The 21439-nt window shown below is 44.7% G+C and overlaps 1 long non-coding RNA gene across 1 annotated transcript; it reads right to left on the bottom strand.

Annotated features, from left to right (window-relative positions):
- Positions 1 to 3892: 3892 nt before the first annotated feature.
- On the bottom strand, positions 3893 to 14648 carry LOC142931248 (uncharacterized). Its single transcript, XR_012947256.1, has 4 exons — positions 13500 to 14648; positions 8132 to 8259; positions 5644 to 5727; positions 3893 to 4886 (listed from the first exon to the last, which is right to left on the bottom strand). It is a non-coding gene; the product is annotated as an uncharacterized LOC142931248 (long non-coding RNA).
- Between the last annotated feature and the right edge of the window lie 6791 nt (positions 14649 to 21439).

Below are 21439 nucleotides of genomic sequence, written 5' to 3'. Positions count from 1 at the left end.
ACCCTGCAGTCTCCACCTCTTGGGTTCCTTAAAAATGATGGGCGGTCGTGTTTACTTGTGACTCTCACTTTACAGGATACCCAGGTCAACTTCACCATCCATGGCTTCTTCAAAGAGAGTGAGTATTTGCATAGTCACATTCACCATCAGCTTCGTCATCAGCAGTAGCATCATCAACAGCATCACTGACATTGCATTTAATTACACCAGATGCATTCTGCACTGCATGCCATAAGCACCACTTCACCATTCTAATTGATCCTGCCATGCGGTTTATGCTAATGGCGTGGCTCTCTCTTGACGCCCGTGCACCTTTGTCGTGTGTGTCGATCCTCAGCCAAGAATTGCCAAGAGTCTGTGAAGATGTTTTGGCGTGTGGTGCAATTGGTGCCAACCATGGACGGCAGGTGAGTCACTTGCACCATGACCCAACACATCATAACAACCGCCGTTCACCATTAAGTGGCAGTGATGTCACCACGGCGCTTGTGCCAGTCTATGTGCATGTTGAGGCCACGCGAAGTGTCGAATGCCCACTGGCAGGAGGTCACGGGGCAGACCCACGTGCTACGGGTCGACTGAGATGGCTGGCCAATGCACCACCTGTGCCCCCTACTATGCCAACTTGCTGTGCTTTGGCCACCCAGTGGTCCGCTTGTTGTTTTGAGCGTCACTCCTCCCCCATTGTTGTTGGAGGGCGACTGCTTCCAACTACCCAGTAGCATTCTTAACGAGCCTCCTCCACAGAGGCCGATTTTAACACGGCTGGTACCAGTCATCGGCAAGTCCACTCAGATCCACATCCTCTTGTACCACATCACTCCATCTCTTCTCTAGCCCATTCCGCGCCCGTTTAGCCCCCTCTATCCAGCCGAACAAAAGCTGTTTAGGCATGCGGTGGCTGGGCATACGGGCTACATGACACATCATATACACATAGCCACAAACACACACCATGTTTTCGCACACAGACAATACGCGCTTTCCTGCTTCGCTTTCCTCTGCTCCCTCTCCCATTCTTTTGCTTCTTGCTTAACGAGGTTGCATACTCTTGATTTTCCAGAAGGCAGTACAGCAAGTGTGAACTCATCTCCATCTTGTCTTCTGTATGGGATAGTGTTGACCCCTTGCCCATGTGTGTTTCCTTCAGGTGCTCCATTAGCTTGCTGTTTAACTAAGTAATGTGTTATTATTTTTATTGACCTGCTTGTGTTTACACCCGGCAGGCCATCTGTCGCGAGTGAGCGGATGTTCATCCGCGAAGCTCTTGCAAGTGAGATGCCCCCTGCATTCGCCTCAACAACATCAGCGACGTCCAGCAGCTGCCCACTTACTGCGCTCACCTCGTCCCAGCAGGAGATAGTCAATTCGTTCACAGAAACATCCCACATGACACCGGAATGGTCGCAAAGGTGGGCGAGAGCACGTGGGAACTGTCTTACAGCCACACACACGTGCACACACGCATGATGTCATGCTTCATTGCAAGAGTAATGAGACACAGCCCAGCAGGAGCCATTTATTCTGCCAAACCCTTAGAGGGGCACCAGGGTCTTTGGACTCGGACTGTTATGTCCTTCATGCCCCTTCATTCCCCCCTACCCCTTTTGTCCACAGACAGAGGAAAGCGTCAGTCATTTTGTAAAGATTATTAAGGAGACAATGTATGCTTGAGGTGGCTTACTCCGGTCCCGAGTTTAAACGATAATTTTTGGTATGTTTCGACAATTTTTGTACAAACACATGGCCATAAAGTCGACTCGAGTGAGGGGCGACTTGACGGTGCGTCTCTGCTGCATTGACCCCGTGACGGCGCTATTCCAAGCATGCGGCTCCCATTGAGAAGCGAGCCAAACGGCACTGTGTAATGGGGCTGCACGGTCGATTCTCACCGGGAGCTGGCATGAACCTGTTTCAGGTGGCCATAGGAATCTGGTCCAAAGCCCAGGCACTAGACTTGCAAGCTGGACTGTGGAATAAAGGCATTGACGTTATGTTTGCCTCCTGTCCGCGCTCGCCTCCACAGATGCCTGCAGCGGAACAATTGGGATTTCTCCAAAGCGGCCGATGACTTCATCCACCTCTACGTGAGTACCGTGCCACCCACAATCCTGACCGACACACGTAATCGCAACTGCACCGGCGTGTTCACGTTTTGGCGACCGTCGCTAATGATGCCGCTTGTCTGCCTCTCCACTCTGCTCCCGCCTCTCCTCATTCCCTCATCGCATTCGCTGCTCCGGTTTTGGCTGCGGCTCCTGCACGGTCGCCAATCGTCGTTCCCGTCGTCAGGAAGCAGGGAAGATTCCGGGGGAGGCGTTTCTGTGACCAGGCGTCATTCAGAGCGCCCCACCAAATGGACCCTGACCACAACATTTATTTTTGTATCAAAACCGTGATTTTCTATATTGTAAATACATATTAATTATATTATACATTTTGGCTGTAATTGTGACATTTTTTTAAAAATGCGTTCTTGTTTGGTGACTGAATTGAATTGTGCACCTCTCCAGATCGCGGTGTACTCAGTACAGACCGACCCCGCTTAGCGCTCACTTAAAGAATCACCGTTTCCAACACCCTTATTACTTAAGTATGAGGGCTTCATTGGGGTATTGGTAAACGTGATAATACAGATTGTAACCATTTAGAAGAATCTATGAAACATCAGTATAATGTACTGTACCTCATTTTAAGGCTGAGTCTACCTCGTGAAGGCCCAACACCCGTTAAAATATGCACCACTGTTATTGGTATTAAGTGGGCATTGAATTCCGTTTGCCAGGTTCACAGGACAGTGCGCTAACCACTGTGCCACCGGTCCCCATGAAGTTATTCCCAAACAACAGCAGCCACTGCTCACCACTAAGTGGTGGTAGTCACCACAGCGCCTGCACCATGAAAGCCGTACTTTGAGGCCACGTATAGTGTCGAAGGCTCCCTGGCAGGTAACGGAACAGATCCAGGTGCCATGGCTTGACTAACTGAGATGACTGACAAATGCACCACCTGTGCCCCTTACTGTCCCAACTTGCTGCACTGTGCTCGCGGTTGTAAGCATCGCTCATCTGCCCTACGTTATTGGTGGAGGCTGACTGCCTACAACTCCCCAGAAGCATCCTTCACGAACCTCCTCCACAGAAGCTGGTCTTGACACTGCTGATACCGGTCATCAGCAAGTCCAATCTACTCCACATCCTTCTGATCCACCTCAGTCCATCTCTTATCTGGCCTGTGACACACCCATTTAGTCGTCCCCTCTATCTGACTAACAAGAAACTGCTTGGGCATGCCGTGGCTGGGCATGCAGGCTACATGACCCCACTCAGGTCATCATCCACTCACATTCACAAAGACAAAGATCCCACATATAGCCTTAACAGACTTTTGGGGAAAGTGTTGTTAGCGAGCACACACTCACCCAATCGCATTCAGTTGGCTGACCAGACGATTACGTAAGGTGGGTGACATTGTGCCAGAGGGCGACATCATATCTGTGAACAATGAACATGTGTAACTACATACCCATTACCCACGTTTATCACGTGAGGAGGTGTGTTCCCTGGTAAATCTGCCCCTGGTAATGGATTAGTTTTAATATTTTTAGATGGAAGGATTGGACCAACAATCTCACAAGTCCTGACATTTACTTTTTTAACATAAATGAGATTATTTAGGAATACATTTGTGATTATTAAAGGGTTTATTGGTTACTCAGGAGCTATTATTAGGTTACTATTCAGATGCCAAATTAAAACTTCATCAGGGAGAACATCGACATTTAATTCTCATCATGTCCCATGGTGTAAACAACTGCAGCCTCCAACTCTGATTATGGTCTCTCTATGTGCTATGAAGAAGGGTCATTGCCTGAAACGTTGCCTCATATTTTTCTAGGCCACAGTGTCATGGACGACTGTGGAGTTTTTCAGAATTGAGTGACTTTGTGGTCAAGTCAGGTTACTGGGTGATTGTGTGATTGAGTCAGTCAGTAATTTAATGCATGTGAGGCGGATGGGTTTTTGGATAAGTGAGCGATTGATGGAACGGTGTGAGTGAGAGAAATAATAAATAACTGAGTGAGTATGGTGAGTGCAGAAGTGTTTGAATGAGTGGGTAGTGAGTGTTGTGCATGAGTTTGTTAAGAAAGAGACAAGCAATGTGCTCAATTAATTAGTGAGGTGATGGAGTAAACAAGAGTGATTTAGTGAGTTGGTCGATAAGCAGTTGGGTGATTAGATGAGTAGGATGAGTGGGCAATTGAGAGAGTGGATGAGTGAGTGCGTGAGTGAAGGAACAAATCAGTGAACTGCTGAGTGAATGGGAAAATGAGTGAGTAGGGTGAGCATGTGAATGAGTTTTCCTCACTGAGTGTTCATTTGTAGTGGAATATTTGCTCCCAGAATCACATTAAAGGGCTGAGAATGAGAAAGGGGACATACTGAGACAGGCAGAGACACGGGGAGAGAGGAGAAGGATTACTCGAGGCAGGGAAGGAGGGAGACAAGGGGGTGAGAATGAAGAGACGCAGTGATGAGAGGACACAGCGAGAAGAGAAAGAGACAGGGAGGACAGGGGATGAAAGGGCAGACAAGTGGAGACACGGGGAGGAGGGAGACATGGGGGGTATGGAGGCACAGGGAGGTAGATGGATGCAAGGGAAGATTTTATTTATAACCACGTAATAAAGCAATGCTGTAGGTGAATGCAGTCAGATCTGTGTGTGTGTACATTACACAGTTGAGAGTCAGGTGATGTGCGAATGTCTCTACCTCATATTCTCCAAGTCCTGGGCCAGGGGTTGATTGCTCAGGAAAGCTGTTCTCACGGGACACCAGCAGTCAGGCGAGGGCGAGCCTGAGGCCTAGGTTCATAATGGCCAGGGCCTGGGTAAATGGTCAGAGGTAGTCAATATCATGCGATAATAAATATACCATTAAAAGTTCACGAGAAAAAATAGTAAGTCGGTGTATGAGTGGGTATTGAGTATGTGATTGAGTGCTTGTGTCAATGAGTTATTATTCAGTGGGTTTATGAGTGGATAAGTGGGTTATGGAGTGGGTGGGTGGGTAAGCAAGCCATTGACTGATTGAGCGAGGGAGTGAGTTGAGCCAGTAACTTAATTAGTAATTAAATGGGTTAGTGAGCAAGCAAGTGCATGGGTGTGCAGGTGTGTGAGTGAAACGAGTTGGTGATTCGTAAGTGAATTACCACATGGAGTGCCCTGCTGTCTGGGCACTGGAGACCTGTACATCTGTATATTTGGAGTTTGCGCATGTTTGCCCAATAGTCATGTGGATTTTTCTTGGGGTCTTCCAGTTTTCCCTCCACATTTAGATACATGCGTTTAAGAGTATTAGGTTGCTATAAATTTCCACGTGAAAATCCACTTCGTTGAGCTATCATTTGTGGTCACTTCTGAAAAAGATCGGAAAAGATCTGTACATCTCAGTGAGCCTTACCTGGCAAAATAACAAGTTTAGTTTATTTTTAGCTTAACCCCTACCTTCTAAGTCCTAGGAGATACTGTTTGTATTTAAGGACAAATTAATACAAATCTTAATCGATAATGCTACCACTACCCTTACCCCTAATACTAGCCATTCCTCTAGCACCAGCCCCATGACTCTAACCCCAACTCACCCGGTTCAATGTCAAAAGTCGTGGAGATTTGGACAGAAAAATGGACCAAGCGCCATTTTGAGTTCCCGAGTCAAGTACAGACACCTACACGGACACCGATACACGAGGGGGAGACAAGGAAATAGACATGAAACATTCCGTTTAGACTTAGGTATAGGACATCAGTTGCAAGATATTGTTCTAGATTGGTTACATGCCACTGGGATTTTTCTCTAGGTTCTCCAGTTTTTCGCTCCACATTTACAAACATGTGTTTAAGAGTATCTTGGTGCAATAAATGTCTACATGACAAGCTACTTCTCGTTGAGCTATCCTTTGTGGCCAGGTCACTTCGGAAAAAGAACTATGTAGCTCATTGGGCCTCACCTGCTCAAATAAAAAATAGTTTTAATTGAGTTTTTTTTTTAAATAAAGCATGTCAACCACAAAGAGAGTATGCATCTCATGATGAGGTTCTATGCTTGAGCATTCATATTCATGAGGTCGGTAATATTCTCGAGAAAGGTTTATTAAAAATTAAACCTTCCTGTGCCTGACTAATTTGGAAAAGCCTTTTTCGTTATGAGGAATGTCTGGAATTCCGCAAATCCTTCAAAAAATATTATTATTAAAGTACAATCCATTACTATAAGGTGAATTATATTAACACGTAATTAACTCGCACACTTCATGAACATGTTACACGTTACACAACAATAAACTAAACAATTACAAATGTAACTACCCAACACACCGATGTGCTGGAGAGTAATATTGGTCGCAAAAGCCCATGTGCTAAACCGAAGGTAAGATAAATGTGAAATAAACTAAAGGGGGCCCGACAGCGATGAGACAGATCACGTGGACGCTTCGAAGCACAGGGCCCATGGGTTTGTAAAACTACGCAGCGCAGATTTGTGCTGCACACAGCTTGAGAATTGCAACCAGCGCCATCCTTCGGGGATGTGCGGGGCCTGGGGAAAATCACACACCATGTGGGCCACCCCTAACACCTTCAAACTAGACCAGAACTACACAGTTTGTCCTCCAAATAACGCAGTAGTAGTTGCATTCTTGAAAAACACCGCGTTATGGGAAAATCACGTTATAATAAATAGGTTAAAACACAGTCCTCGATAATGAGTGAGATGTGTACGCAGGCTGAACAAAGACTTGAGGCGCATGGGTAGCATCGAGAAGCATCCAGCTGTATCCTGCCTTGTGTGATGCTACGCCGAGGCAGCCGCACAACCGCTTATTCCTTCTCACGCGACGTAGTTCCGTTCACTCGATCGCGTTATAGCCAATTCGCATCCCCCTTATAAAAAAATGTGTTTCCTGAACACCACATTAAATCCAATTTGGGTTATGAAAATACATGTAACAGGAGAACAGACTGTATTACACCTGACACTGTGACGTCGAAGTGGGGGGAGGGGCCCAAAGCATGGGGCCATCGCCTTGATTCGCCGTACACCCTAGGGACGGCTATGACTACCACCACACGAAATGCAATTAAAGACAATTCTACGGCACCCGGGTAGAGCTATGAACATGTTTCTTAACCCAATACACGAACCACCGCAGTGAGTTGAAGCCAGTGGCCCAAGGCCCCCGAGTTGTCCTAGACGTCCCGCGGACCTGCACCTCAACAGCAGCCGCCACTCTTGTTTACACAACTCTTCCATAAAATCAAATCCACTCTACAAACAGCCAATTGACAACTGCCGTACAGTCAATTAGAGCCTGTCATACCACGTGCTCAGTGACACACCAATGGGATGCCTCCAGCACGGTGGCTAACGGTAAAGCCGTTACGCAGTCACAAATTTGGCTCTCGACCAATGGGAGGCTTCCACCGCTGTGTCTAACGGTAGAATTGTTGTTGCATCATGTGATCGTCGCTAGCCAATGGAAGGCCTCCCACGCCGTTGCTCAACTGCAGTGGAAATCTTCATCGAGTTTCATTACAACAAATATAACAATAACGAGTTTTACACGAACAAAATAGGTTTCACATAAAGGACCACTTCTAGTGCCCTTACTATTCCTAAGCCAAATACGTGCATTTAAAATTGTTACACAAGATTAGCAGAGCTCTACACCGCACACTACCTGATGCAGCGTCTTTAGCATGGACCGAATTGCGGTTGTAGTTTTATTTGTTGCGTTCCATTTCTCTATTTACCTCGGGTGCCTTTCTGGCATACTCCGAATTTTGGGAATCGCGTTGTGTCTGCCTCCGAAGTTTCTGTTTGATGCACTTCTGATTAGCGCAGTTCGCTATGTATAGTGCGAAAGAAGTTCAACATACATACATTATTCAGAATCATAATATTAATTTATACTGGAGGAATCCGATGAGCTATGAAGCTCTTTTCACAGATGCCCAGTATTTTTATAAATCACAAGGCAGCTGGTCCCTTGCGGCCAAACTGAGACCCTCTACAGGGCACGCAATGACTGCCCCAAGCTGTGAGTATCTTCTGTGTGGGGTGGGGTTAGTCACGTGATAGTGTGCTGGCCCAGGGTCATGTGACTGCTCTCTCATTGGTCGAGGGGCAAAGGAGCCGAAGGCTGTCGCCATGGAAGCCACGCGTGTCCCCTGCGATGGTGATAACTGGTAAGAGCCGGGACCTGGCAACAACAAAATGAAAAGAACATGAACAATAACAACAATACATATTTCCACACATTTCCTATATTTTGCACTCCTAACGGTGTTTGTATTGTTTGTTGTTATTACTTTCTGACCCGCCCCCTACTGGACATCTGTGGAAAACAGCTTAATAGCTCATCGGATTCCTCCAGTCTTAAGTAAATAGTCTGATTTTGAAACAACTCATGAACTCAACGGATCAATGACTGCAACAGCAACAGATGCGGTCACCTGATGCACTAATTAAAAATTAAAAACTCTCCAGTAGTATGCGACTGTGGTCATCCATAACACACCGTACAACATATAACGATGCAATGCCCCAATGCGCAAATACAATATATTCAGCTACTCCTGACGCGGTTATCTGGCCTGACCACCTGAATGTGAAATTGTAGTTGTTCCTCTGCATCCACACGAAAGAAGCAGTAGAAGAAGACGTACTCAAAACTATTAAAACAACCGACAAACAGCAACCACAACACTCAACAACCAGAACAAAGCAACGATAATTCGACTACACATAGACAACCTCAACAGCACCCATCGAATAGCAATCACAAAAACAAATGGACAATATCAACAATGAAACAGTTAAATTTTGATTTAAAGCTTTCGTGACTGCAGTAATTCATATTCTTAGTTTTTTCGGTAAAGTCACGTTGAAGGGAAACAACAAAATAATAAAATATATATAAAACAATAAAAAAATTCTCACGACGTTTCGACCATAACTCAAACGGTCGTCTTCAGGTGTGTTGGTTTGCATAAATTTATTTTTAAACAGCGCATTTATTTATTCTCCAGTAATAGCTAACATTTTATGGAGAAATTTGAGACTGACGCCATCCAGACTGCCACTCTGCGCCCAACCTTATGGAAGAGGTACGTGGATGACACTTTTGTCATCTGGCCACATGGCCGGCCTGATCTAGACCAATTCTTCGACCACATCAATTCCATACACCCAGCCATCAGATTTACCATGGAAGTCGAAATAGATGGCAAGATACCTTTTTTGGATGTCCTAATTAAAAAGAGACCTGATGGTTCAATGAGCCACTCTGTCTACAGGAAAGCTACCCATACGGATGCTTATCTGAAACCGGATTCCCACCACCATCCATCACAGAAGAATTCTCTCATCAAGACTCTGTATCATAGAGCCCAATGCATATCCGACCAGGAACACATAAGCAGTGAACTCAAGCACGTACACCAAGCTCTTAGGGCTAATGGTTACTCCGACTATACAATCCGCAAAGCTATCACTCAAACCATGAAGAAGAACCCTCTTGAGGAGCCTTTCAAAACCATCACTTTACCCTATATTGCGGGGATCACAAAAAAGATCTCCAAAATCTTGAATAAACACAAGATCCAGGTCCGTTTCAACACATTACATAAAATCCGTGATCTGGTTCCGTCTGTAAAAGATGTGATTCCGGACATACAATACCCTGGTGTCTACAAACTAAGTTGCCTCTGTGGTAGTAGTTACATTGGAGAAACCAAACGCCATGTCTCGGACCGCATTCGTGAACACAAAGCAGACCTTAAACACGGTAGGACCAACACCTCGGCCGTGGCAGATCATTGTTCTAATTCAGTAGGCTCACATGCCATTGACTTTTCCAAGACAGAGGTTCTTTGTAAGCCATCTGGCTTCCATGAGAGATTCGTTCATGAGGCTATCCACATATACAAGCACAGAGACAATTTCAACCGAGAAGATGGATTCTATCTTAGCAATCATTGGAAAGATTTGATAAACCATTTCAGGTCTTAATTGATTGTTCACGCTTACAGTGGCTTTCAGACAGCATACATTATAAAAAAATTCGTCTCCCCCCTCCTCTTTTCAGAATATAGATGGACTAGTCCTAAATAAACTGCCAAATCGTTGCGCGTGGCGCTAACGTTTTTATAAATAAATAAAATAAATGAAGACGACCGTTTGAGTTATGGTCGAAACGTCGTGAGAATTTTTTATTGTTTTATATATATTTTATTATTTTGTTGTTTCCCTTCAACGTGACTTTACCGAAAAAAACTAAGAAAATGAAACAGTTGCTCAGCAGCAATACAAGCATGACAACACATCACCAATACAACCATCTTCATGTCGATTTGATATCTCTTTGGTAATTGCTTAGACTGTCACATATTGTGGAAATATTTTTGTATCGTTTGCACATCCACGGTTATGTTTTGTAAATCTTTGCATATATGTATCGTGATCTTTTAGCTATATTTTAGGATATTTGTAGATCCTTCTCAGATTTTTAAAGTATATATTTGTAGGATTTTTTTAACATTTAAAATTACCTTTTAGGAACTATGGTATCTCTAATACAAAATCTTAGTGAGACCTTTTGGCATTATTTTAGAACCTTTGACATTTGTTTGCTCAATAATTTTGGGATCTTTTCATAATCTTACATACTTTATGGGGACAATCTTGAAATCTTTGAGATATTTTGAGAATGTTTATAATGTGATGACTCATTTGAACTTACAAGAAATTATTGTGTATAATAATACTTTATAATGACAAATAGGGGTTGTTCAGGGGCGCCTGTGGGGCCCCTCAGAACCATTTACGGCCTTCGGCCAGGAAAGTCACAAAAAAACTGCACACGAACGATGCATTCACGCAAGCACCCGATGCTCCGTTTTGAAGTTTTATAATTAAACATCTTTGAATTGTACTATGTTTTGAGCTAGATAATTGTATTTCTTCATTAAAAGCTTATATCATTTTACATCTGGAAGACTTCATTGAAAACGACATCTCGTGTGAATTTTCTCTCGTCGATAAGTAGATGGCCTTGCTGGGGGTTCGGTTCGATGCGAACTTTCACCTGTTGGGGATTGCGGGATCGAGATAAGGCGACAGAGAGCTGGCCGTGCGAGAAGACCGCCGTCTGCAGATCGATTCCAACGTGATCGAACGTCTGTCCCTGCGCCTCCGTCGTTCATGCAGGGGGCGCATAGGTCTGCAGCGCCCCCTGCATGAAAACGACGGAAAGTGCAGCATTGATCACAGAGAGATCAAGTTGTGCGCTTATATAAGAGTATAATTAACTTTGAAATTACATGAACACGATATCGATATACATAACCTGATACATACACAACCATACAGAAAATAAGACAATCATATTCTAGATTTGAAGCTTTCGTGACTGCAAGGATTCATACTCTTTGGTTCTTTCGATAAAGTCACGTAGGTAAAAAAATAAAATAAATGAAAACAACTAAATTAAATCATGACGTTTCGGGAGCAACACAAGCGTCCTTCTTCAGGTGGGGACAACGTAGCGAAAGCACAACCGCTGAAGTGTGTCTAAGAGATGGCTGTGACGAGGAGTGATATAGTCGCGGGGGATGGAGGGAGGGGAGGGGCCATGGTGGGTGTGTGGGCGGGGCTGTGGACTGGGAGGCAACGATGTGAGGCACGTGGAGGGCGCTGGGAGGCAAACGCATGGAGTTCAAACTGAAGCTTTGTGATGCAGGGGGCGGAAGTAGATAAGAGAGCTAAGATTAAGCAGCCTTTTGTTATGCTGCCGGGGGGGTAAATTAGAAATGCGCAAGCTGAAAAACCACGTGTGGTAATGGTGATGGTAGTGTGTGAAGCTGGGGGTAACAGAATGGGAATATGGATATGGTTATGAAAATAAATCTAAACTGGCTGTCGAGCAGTAAATTGCATGGCAGATAAAGCTTTTACTTGGTTAATTACATCCTTCCAATGATTGCTCAATTTTAATCCATCATCTCGGTTGAAGTTACATCTATGTTTGTATATCTGTAAAATTAGAAAGGCCCAAGCTAAACTTGCATGCTCGAAATACACACGTTATTTGACTTTACCGAAAAAAACAAAGAGTAAGACAATCATACATACATTCACACCATACACACGGCACACCCAAAAATTCAAGTAAACATGGATATATACGTACCCTTTCACACGCATACACCCATACTGACATATGCTTATATTTATGTGCGAAAGAAGTTCAACAAACGTACATCTGCCCACACATCATGTGGAAAGCTACATGCACGCTTGTCATAACACACACGGTTAGATGTTTACACACCTGTCACCAGTCATACATTATTAACAACAATCGTAATTCGCCACTACGTGGTGGTGACATGACCACGGCGCTTGTGCCGGGCTATGTGCACTTTAAGGCCACGTTAAGTATCGAACGCCTGCTGGCAGGAGGTCACGGGACATACCCAGGTTCCGTGGGTTGACTGAGATGACTGATAAATGCACCACCTGTACCCCCTACTGTCCCAACTTTCTGTTTTTTAGCCGAACAGGCGCTTCGCTCGTTGTTGTGAGCGTCGCTCCTCTGCCTTCCATTGTTGCTGGAGGGCGATTGCCTCCAAATGCCCAGGAGCATCCTCCATGAGGCTACTACCCAGAGGCCGATCTCGACACCGCTGGTACCGGTCATCATTGGCAAGTCCACTCAGCTCCGTATGCTCTCGACCCACATCATTCCATAGTATATGACCAAGGCCGCTCACAAACATCCACTTGGGCTATGGCCGACGCTCTTGAAGTGACGAGCCACTGATTTGTACATCACTTACCCAGAAGAGTTGAAAGAAAAATGAAAGACAAATCTAGAGCCAAGGCGTTTCCCATTTCCCCCCAAGTAGTGGAGGCAACAGCCAGCGTTGCAATACACCAGATTTGTGGATGTTTATATAGACCTATAGTTTTTTTAGTTGAGTTTGTTGTCCTTTCCCCATACCTCCGATTAGCACTGTTGGCTACGTACGGTGCGAAAGAAGTTCAACATATGTACATATGGTGCGTCACGTAAGATGGACGTTTTGACATGTGTATCGGTTGAAGTGAAGGTACGCATGTTGCATCTTCGCCGATTGCATGGGTCAGTGCCTGGTACCCTCTTGTTATTGCGGGTGAATCGCATTGAGCAGGTGTATGAGGATTGTGTTTCTGCATAATTAACGTAGAGGTGGTTCCTAAATATGTCATTGAGTGATACCTCTCTTTTAAAGGTCACGACTGAACGATTGTTGCTGTTTGGTCTCCGTTGTGCTTGCAGTGTCACGGTGTTGCGTGTTGCTGCTGTGGCATTATTAATGTTTGAGTGTTACAGTTGTGGTGTTTAAATGTTTTTATTCGGTATTGGTGTGGCTGTCTAGTCGTTGTTGTTGTTGTTACCTGGTGTTTGTTGCTGTGGTTGTTGGAACCTCGCCCCCGATTGGCTAAACAGGGCTGGACTTGGTTGCTGCAGTGACAGCTCTGGTTTCCGTGATGACGGAGTAGGAGGCAGGGCTGGGAGTGGAGCTCACGTGACTTGTGAACCTCTACAACAACAACCACAACAACCACTGCAATAACAACAATATCCACCACTACTACAACTACTGCGACCGTCACAATTACGACAGCAATTTCAATAACTATTACAACCACAACAACTGCAACAACAAAAAGAGACAGATCTGCAGTATAACCTTAACAGACTGTTGGGGCAAGTACTGTTAGGGAGCACCTATGAAGGCCAGCACAGCACACGAGGGGGTGAGTAGCCAACACCACCCCAGGCCGCCTTTGTCTCCCAAGTGGCGATGTTTGCACACCGCACGAGGTACTCATTTGAGACTGAGTCGACCTCGGGGAGGCCCAGGACCGGTTCAGATAATCGTCACTGGAATTGGCCGTGAGCGGGAATCGAACCCAACATCCACAACTCATACAAGCACAACTACCAGAACAACTGCCACAACCATTACAATTTACTCTAACCACAATGCAACTGTGACGACTAAAACTACCACAACCACAACAAACAACCACGAACACAACCATAACTACCACAACCACAACAAACAACCACAAACACAACCATAACTACCACAACCACAACAAACAACCACGAACACAACCATAACTGCCACAACCACAACAAACAACCACGAACACAACCATAACTACCACAACCACAACAAACCACGAACACAACCATAACTGCCACAACCACAACAAACAACCACGAACACAACCATAACTACCACAACCACAACAAACAACCACGAACACAACCATAACTGCTACAACCGCTGGAATACAAATTTACGAAACCACAAAAACCACAACATAAACACAACTCCAACAACTACCAACACCACTGCAACAACAGCAGCGACAAGTACAAACACTACTACGACAACAACTACCACTGCAATGATAACCACCACTACTACAACAACAACAACTACAACACCCACACCAGCGATTACAACTACAGCAACTACTACATCCACAACTACAGCACCACAACCACTGTAACAACTGCAACAACCACTGCTGCTGCAACTACAAGCGCAACAACTATAATGGAGACAATTACTACAAAAACCACAGCAACATCAACAAACACAACCACAATTTCGTTCGTTCGTTTCTCAGTCAGCATGTCCTGGTGAGGGTCGTGGCGGCAGCGTGTTGAGTAGGGTGGTACAGACCTCCCTTTCCCTACAACCACAATGACTACAACAAAAGCAATCACGACTTGTAGCAACTACTACAACTTCTACGAGGCCTACAACTAAAACAACTGACATGACTACTATCGCAACAACATCAAGCACAACCATGACTACTACCACAGCTACAAACATGACAAGGACCATTTATTAACAACGACAGCAACAACCACAACCTCTATTGCAACTAACATGACATCAACCCTCACGGCATTAACCACAACTAGCTCACCAACCATCGCGCCAACTTCCGACATCCACGCAGCGGTGGCTTTTGGCAAACAATCGAACAAAGACGGTCACTGCATCGCGCGCTTTCAGATGAGCATCTACGGCCGTCTGGAACGCTCTTCCTTTCCGATATTAGGAAACCACTGGAGCTGTGCACTTTGACATCATCTACAATGAAAACGCATTTGCGTAGAACTGCTTTTTGTGCACAGCTTGTTGTCTTCCCCCGCACCTCCGATAAGTACGGTCGGCTACGTACGGTGCGAAAGAAGTTCAACATACTGTACATACATAAATCAATTACAACAAAATCCACAACCACAACAACGACAGTAATAACTCGATATACGAAGTAAATGCGTTCCTGGAGATTCGTTCGTATATTGAAACTTCATATATTGAATAACGTATCACAGTAGGATGAGGATGCGCTCCCAGCCTTCGTACCTTACTATTTAAAACTATGCGAATAAACATTTTAGAACCATTCGTATTGAAAACAAAGGACAATGTATATTGAAAAAAACATATTTAATATTGTACGGTATCAAAATTAAAAACCGACATTGATAAAAAAATAAACTTAGTTAAGAAACGTAATTTTTTTCATATTTATATTGCACCAGAGACCGATGACTTCAATATTTATTGATGAAAGTTTTTATTTATTATTTACCGTTTTCCATTAAAATAACGGTGATGAATGCAAAGTTCGTTACACTGAAACTTCGCATTTCGAATGTTCGCATATCTAGGCATTCCTGCACAACCATTACAGCCACAACCACAACAAACAACAACAACCACCACCACCACCACGCACTGCGCGACTACAACTACCAAAAGCAACACAAAGCACAGCTCAACAACACAACTCAACACAAACTGAACGTTTTCCACCGCCTTACTTCACCCGGCGTGGTTGTAGTTTTAACTGCGCAAGTGTTACCCCGTTGCAGGTGTTTTTACAAAGTCGTTGTTTGATCGCGAATATTTATTTTCTTTTCTCTCCTCACCTTGGTGTGTGGGAGAGGAGAAATACGCCGTCCCACCACTAGATCTGCTCCGACAGAAATCCCGGCACGTGTCATCATCATAGCTCCCGGGTCCTGGGCAATGCCGCTGCGTAAGCGCACAAAACAACATCCACGATGAACCGAAGCGCAGCTGTCACGAACATGGCCTGGCCGTCACGCACACAACCTTGGCGCCCGTGTAGTGAGCGACTTACGCAAAGCTGGTAGCCAGCGACCTGTGCAACAAAACACAAATGGTGACAACACCCCCCACCATCATCGTGCTGCTGTCAAACCCCCAATGGCTTCAAATGTGTGGCGGCACTCACACTGATGATGTCTTATCGGCGAAAGTGCCCCCCTCTGAAAAACATTTGTGAAGAGCCACTGATGGGTCACGTCTGGCGGGCACACGCAGTAATAGCGCAGCGTTAGGTGATGGGTGAGCTGACAGTTTTGGTAACTTTTTAAGAACAAAACTAACGCTAATCGCAGGTGCGGGGGAAGGACAACAAACTAAACACAAAAAGAAGAAATTAGTTCTCACGTCAAAACCAAAACGCATAAATGTTTGGTTATTAGGGTCTGGCGGCTGAGCAGGCAGCCCGCTACAGAGGTTTTATTTGCTTTTCCTGTACTCAGGCCCATGGACATTGAGTTAAAAACACGAGTCGACCATTATGAATCTGTGATAGTACAAATGTGTTATGATGCATGTGTAAGTATGTATGTTGAACTTCTTTCGCACCGTACGTAGCCAACCGTGCTAATCGGAGGTGCAAATAAATACAAACTCACAGTTGTTGTGAACACTGAACACGTCGGTTTTTACAGCCAATATGATTCACAGTGGAAGCATGAGAAGCAAGATGATAAACGAGAACAATAAATTCTAGATTTAAAGCTTTCGTGACTGCTAGGATCCATACTCTTTGGTTCTATTGGGTAAAGTCACGTAGGTGAAAATAAAATAACAAAAAATCACGACGTTTCGGCCACAACACAAGCGGCCTTCATCAGGTGAAGGGACGAGACTGTCTGGAGGACAGCGCTGGAGTGAGAGAAGCCACGCTTAGATCATGACCTTTAAGCTGTGTGAGAAGAAAAACACAAAGCGCCTTGACAAAAGAATTAGCATATAATTTAGCATTGAAATGGCTCTTTGAAATAGCTAAGTTAAAGTATACACATCCGCAGAGGTACCCCTTGACAAAGGAATTAGCATAGAATTTAGCATTGAAATAGCTGAGTGATTAGCTTGTAACTGGTCACAGAAATAGCTATGTTAAAGTTAGAGCATATACATTCACCGAGGCACCTAGTACTCATCAAACAGGAGAATTTAGCGAAACACAACCACGCTCAGACAGCGGACCTTTAAACTGTGTGCGCGCAAACAAGGTGTTCTGACAAAGAAATTAGCATAAAAATTAGCATTTGATTGGCGGATTTTAAGAAAGAGGTGGTGTACGTGCCGGTGGACTTGCCATTTGGCGCGGGGGGGGGGGAGGGGGGGAGGGGGAGTTTACCTATTGATGGTGTGAAAAGGGAATTTATAAGAGCTGCGAAAGTTTGGGGTACCACTACTTGAAAAAATATACTGTACCATTGAAATTAGTTTAATGTTTAGTTCGATTTAGAACATCTTTCCAATGGTTGCTTAATTTGAAACCATCCTCTCGGTTGAAATTGTGTCTGTGTTTGTAGATCTGAATTGCTTCATGAACAAATCTCTGATAAAAGCCCGTGGGTTTGCAAAGAACCTTGGAATCGGAGAAAATTATATCGTGATCCCCCACAGCGTTGTAACAGTGATCAGCCACGGCAGAAGAATTCGTTTTGCCGTGTTCCAAATCTGATTTGTGCTCGCGAATTCGGTCAGAGACATGTCGCTTTGTCTCCCTGATATAGCAATCACCGCAGGTACAACTCAATTTGTAAACCCCGGGGTACTGTAAATCAGAAATGACATCCTTCACGGATGGGATCAGATCACGAATTTTGTGTACTGTATTGAACCGGACCTGGATCTTGTGTTTGTTTAGAATTTTGGAAATATTTTTAGTAACGCCTGCTATATATGGAAGTGTGATGGTTTTGACCGGAGTATCAAGTGGTTGTTTCTGTATGGAGGGAGAGACAGCTTGGCGGATGGTACGGTCAGAGTAACCATTCCTTTTGAGGGCCAGGTGTACATGTTTTAATTCACTGGTCAGGTGGTGTTGGTCCGAAATGCAATGAGCCCTATGGTATAAAGTTTTGATGAGAGAATTATTTTGGGCTGGGTGGTGGGGGGAATCAGGTTTCAAGTAGGAATCTGTGTGGGTGGGTTTCCTGTAGACAGAATGCCCCAATGAGCCATCAGGTCTCCTCTCAAACAGAACATCTAAGAATGGTAGCTTGCCATCTTTCTCCACTTCCATGGTGAATTTGATGGTGGGATGTCTGGAATTGATGTGGTGTAGGAAAAGGTTCAGAGCTGGGAGGCCATGTGGCCAAATGACGAAAGTGTCATCCACATATCTCTTCCACAGGGAAGGTCTGAGGGTGGAAGTCTGGATGGCGTCTGATTCAAATTTCTCCATGAAAATATTGGCTATCACTGGTGATAAGGGGGATCCCATGGGGGTACCCTCATTTTGTTTGTAGAAGGAGCCATTCCAAGTAAAGTAGGTATTGTTGAGGCAGTGTCTAACCAGTACTTAACTCAGCCCAATTGGTCTCTATGGTCAAAGACGTTGTACTGTCCCCTGACGATATCCTTGTCAGCTTCGATGTGGTCTCTTTGTTCACCAAGGTCCTAGTACCTGATACCATTGAAATAATTGAAAATTTGGTCCAACATGGACTAGACCCTGACACACCTGCACTGGTTAGGCACTGCCTCAACAATACCTACTTTACTTGAAATGGCTCCTTCTACAAACAAAATGAGGGTACCCCCATGGGATCCCCCTTATCACCAGTGATAGCCAATATTTTCATGGAGAAATTTGAATCAGACGCCATCCAGACTTCCACCCTCAGACCTTCCCTGTGGAAGAGATATGTGGATGACACTTTCGTCATTTGGCCACATGGCCTCCCAGCTCTGAACCTTTTCCTACACCACATCAATTCCAGACATCCCGCCATCAAATTCACCATGGAAGTGGAGAAAGATGGCAAGCTACCATTCTTAGATGTTCTGTTTGAGAGGAGACCTGATGGCTCATTGGGGCATTCTGTCTACAGGAAACCCACCCACACAGATTCCTACTTGAAACCTGATTCCCACCACCACCCAGCCCAAAATAATTCTCTCATCAAAACTTTATACCATAGGGCTCATTGCATTTCGGACCAACACCACCTGACCAGTGAATTAAAACATGTACACCTGGCCCTCAAAAGGAATGGTTACTCTGACCGTACCATCCGCCAAGCTGTTTCTCCCTCCATACCGAAACAATCACTTGATACTCCGGTCAAAACCATCACACTTCCATCTTTAGCAGGCGTTACTAATAAGGTTTCAAAAATTCTAAACAAACACAAAATCCAGGTCCGGTTCAATACAGTACACAAAATTCGTGATCTGATCCCATCCGTGAAGGATGTCATTTCTGATTTACAGTACCCCGGGGTTTACAAATTGAGTTGTACCTGCGGTGATTGCTATATCAGGGAGACAAAGCGACATGTCTCTGACCGAATTCGCGAGCACAAATCAGATTTGGAACACGGCAAAACGAATTCTTCTGCCGTGGCTGATCACTGTTACAACGCTGTGGGGGATCACGATATAATTTTCTCCGATTCCAAGGTTCTTTGCAAACCCACGGGCTTTTATCAGAGATTTGTTCATGAAGCAATTCAGATCTACAAACACAGACACAATTTCAACCGAGAGGATGGTTTCAAATTAAGCAACCATTGGAAAGATGTTCTAAATCGAACTAAACATTAAACTAATTTCAATGGTACAGTATATTTTTTCAAGTAGTGGTACCTCAAACTTTCGCAGCTCTTATAAATTCTCTTTTCACACCATCAATAGGTAAACTCCCCCTCCCCCCCTCCCCCCCCCCCGCGCCAAATGGCAAGTCCACCGGCACGTACACCACCTCTTTCTTAAAATCCGCCAATCAAATGCTAATTTTTATGCTAATTTCTTTGTCAGAACACCTTGTTTGCGCGCACACAGTTTAAAGGTCCGCTGTCTGAGCGTGGTTGTGTTTCGCTAAATTCTCCTGTTTGATGAGTACTAGGTGCCTCGGTGAATGTATATGCTCTAACTTTAACATAGCTATTTCTGTGACCAGTTACAAGCTAATCACTCAGCTATTTCAATGCTAAATTCTATGCTAATTCCTTTGACAAGGGGTACCTCTGCGGATGTGTATACTTTAACTTAGCTATTTCAATGAGCCATTTCAATGCTAAATTATATGCTAATTCCTTTGTCAAGGCGCTTTGTGTTTTTCTTCTCACACAGCTTAAAGGTCGTGATCTAAGCGTGGCTTCTCTCACTCCAGCGCTGTCCTCCAGACAGTCTCGTCCCTTCACCTGATGAAGGCCGCTTGTGTTGTGGCCGAAACGTCGTGATTTTTTGTTATTTTATTTTCACCTACGTGACTTTACCCAATAGAACCAAAGAGTACAGAACAATAAAGACGGTACAACAAGGGACACAACTGATGATATTACACGCGAGACCCTCAACACATGGTAAGAAAGTCTAACTGAGACAGAAACATTGAGACAAGACACGTGAGAAGACAATGAAAAGGAGACAAAACAAGAGAGAGAGAGAGACGAGCACAGTGCAGAGTCGCTGACCTGCGCCACTTGCTGCAGACTCTGCTGCTGCTGATTCACAGAGAGAAGTCGTCTCCCTTCGCCCAGCTGATTCACGACATTCACGTTCAGAGGCCTTGGCGCCTGCACCCTGGGCCCAGCGGAGTCACATCAGGCATGAGAGGGGTTTGTTTTGTCAACGCTTTTACTTCACTACACTCCGATGTTTGTCGTGGTGAAATCTCGTCATCAACATTTAGTCCACTTCCCGTTGTACAATTAATTCCAAATTTTGCACACCTACTCGGATCCGGTGACGATGCGTGCCTGTATCAACATCGGTATCAATTAATCAACTAATTGGCTCTTTTAAAGCAATTAACATTTTGTATGGACGGCTGATTAATTAAATATTTATCTGGGTGAGGTCAAAAACGCCGCGGTCCCTAAACTCTGGAATCGCCTCGCCCAAGAAGCAGGCGTCACGTGACTCGCTAACAACATGTGCACAAAACGTCTGGTGAGGCTGTGGGGGGTGTCCTTGTCATGTCTCTGTGTGTGACTCTGAACGTGTCTCCGTGTCTAT

This window comes from Petromyzon marinus, chromosome 51, assembly GCF_048934315.1.
Source record: "Petromyzon marinus isolate PM22_M1 ecotype Great Lakes invasive population chromosome 51, UKy_Petmar_22M1.pri1.0, whole genome shotgun sequence".
In the NCBI taxonomy this organism is placed as follows: domain Eukaryota; kingdom Metazoa; phylum Chordata; class Hyperoartia; order Petromyzontiformes; family Petromyzontidae; genus Petromyzon; species Petromyzon marinus.
Note: the sequence above shows the minus strand (reverse complement) of the source record. Positions and strands in the feature narration are given on the sequence as shown.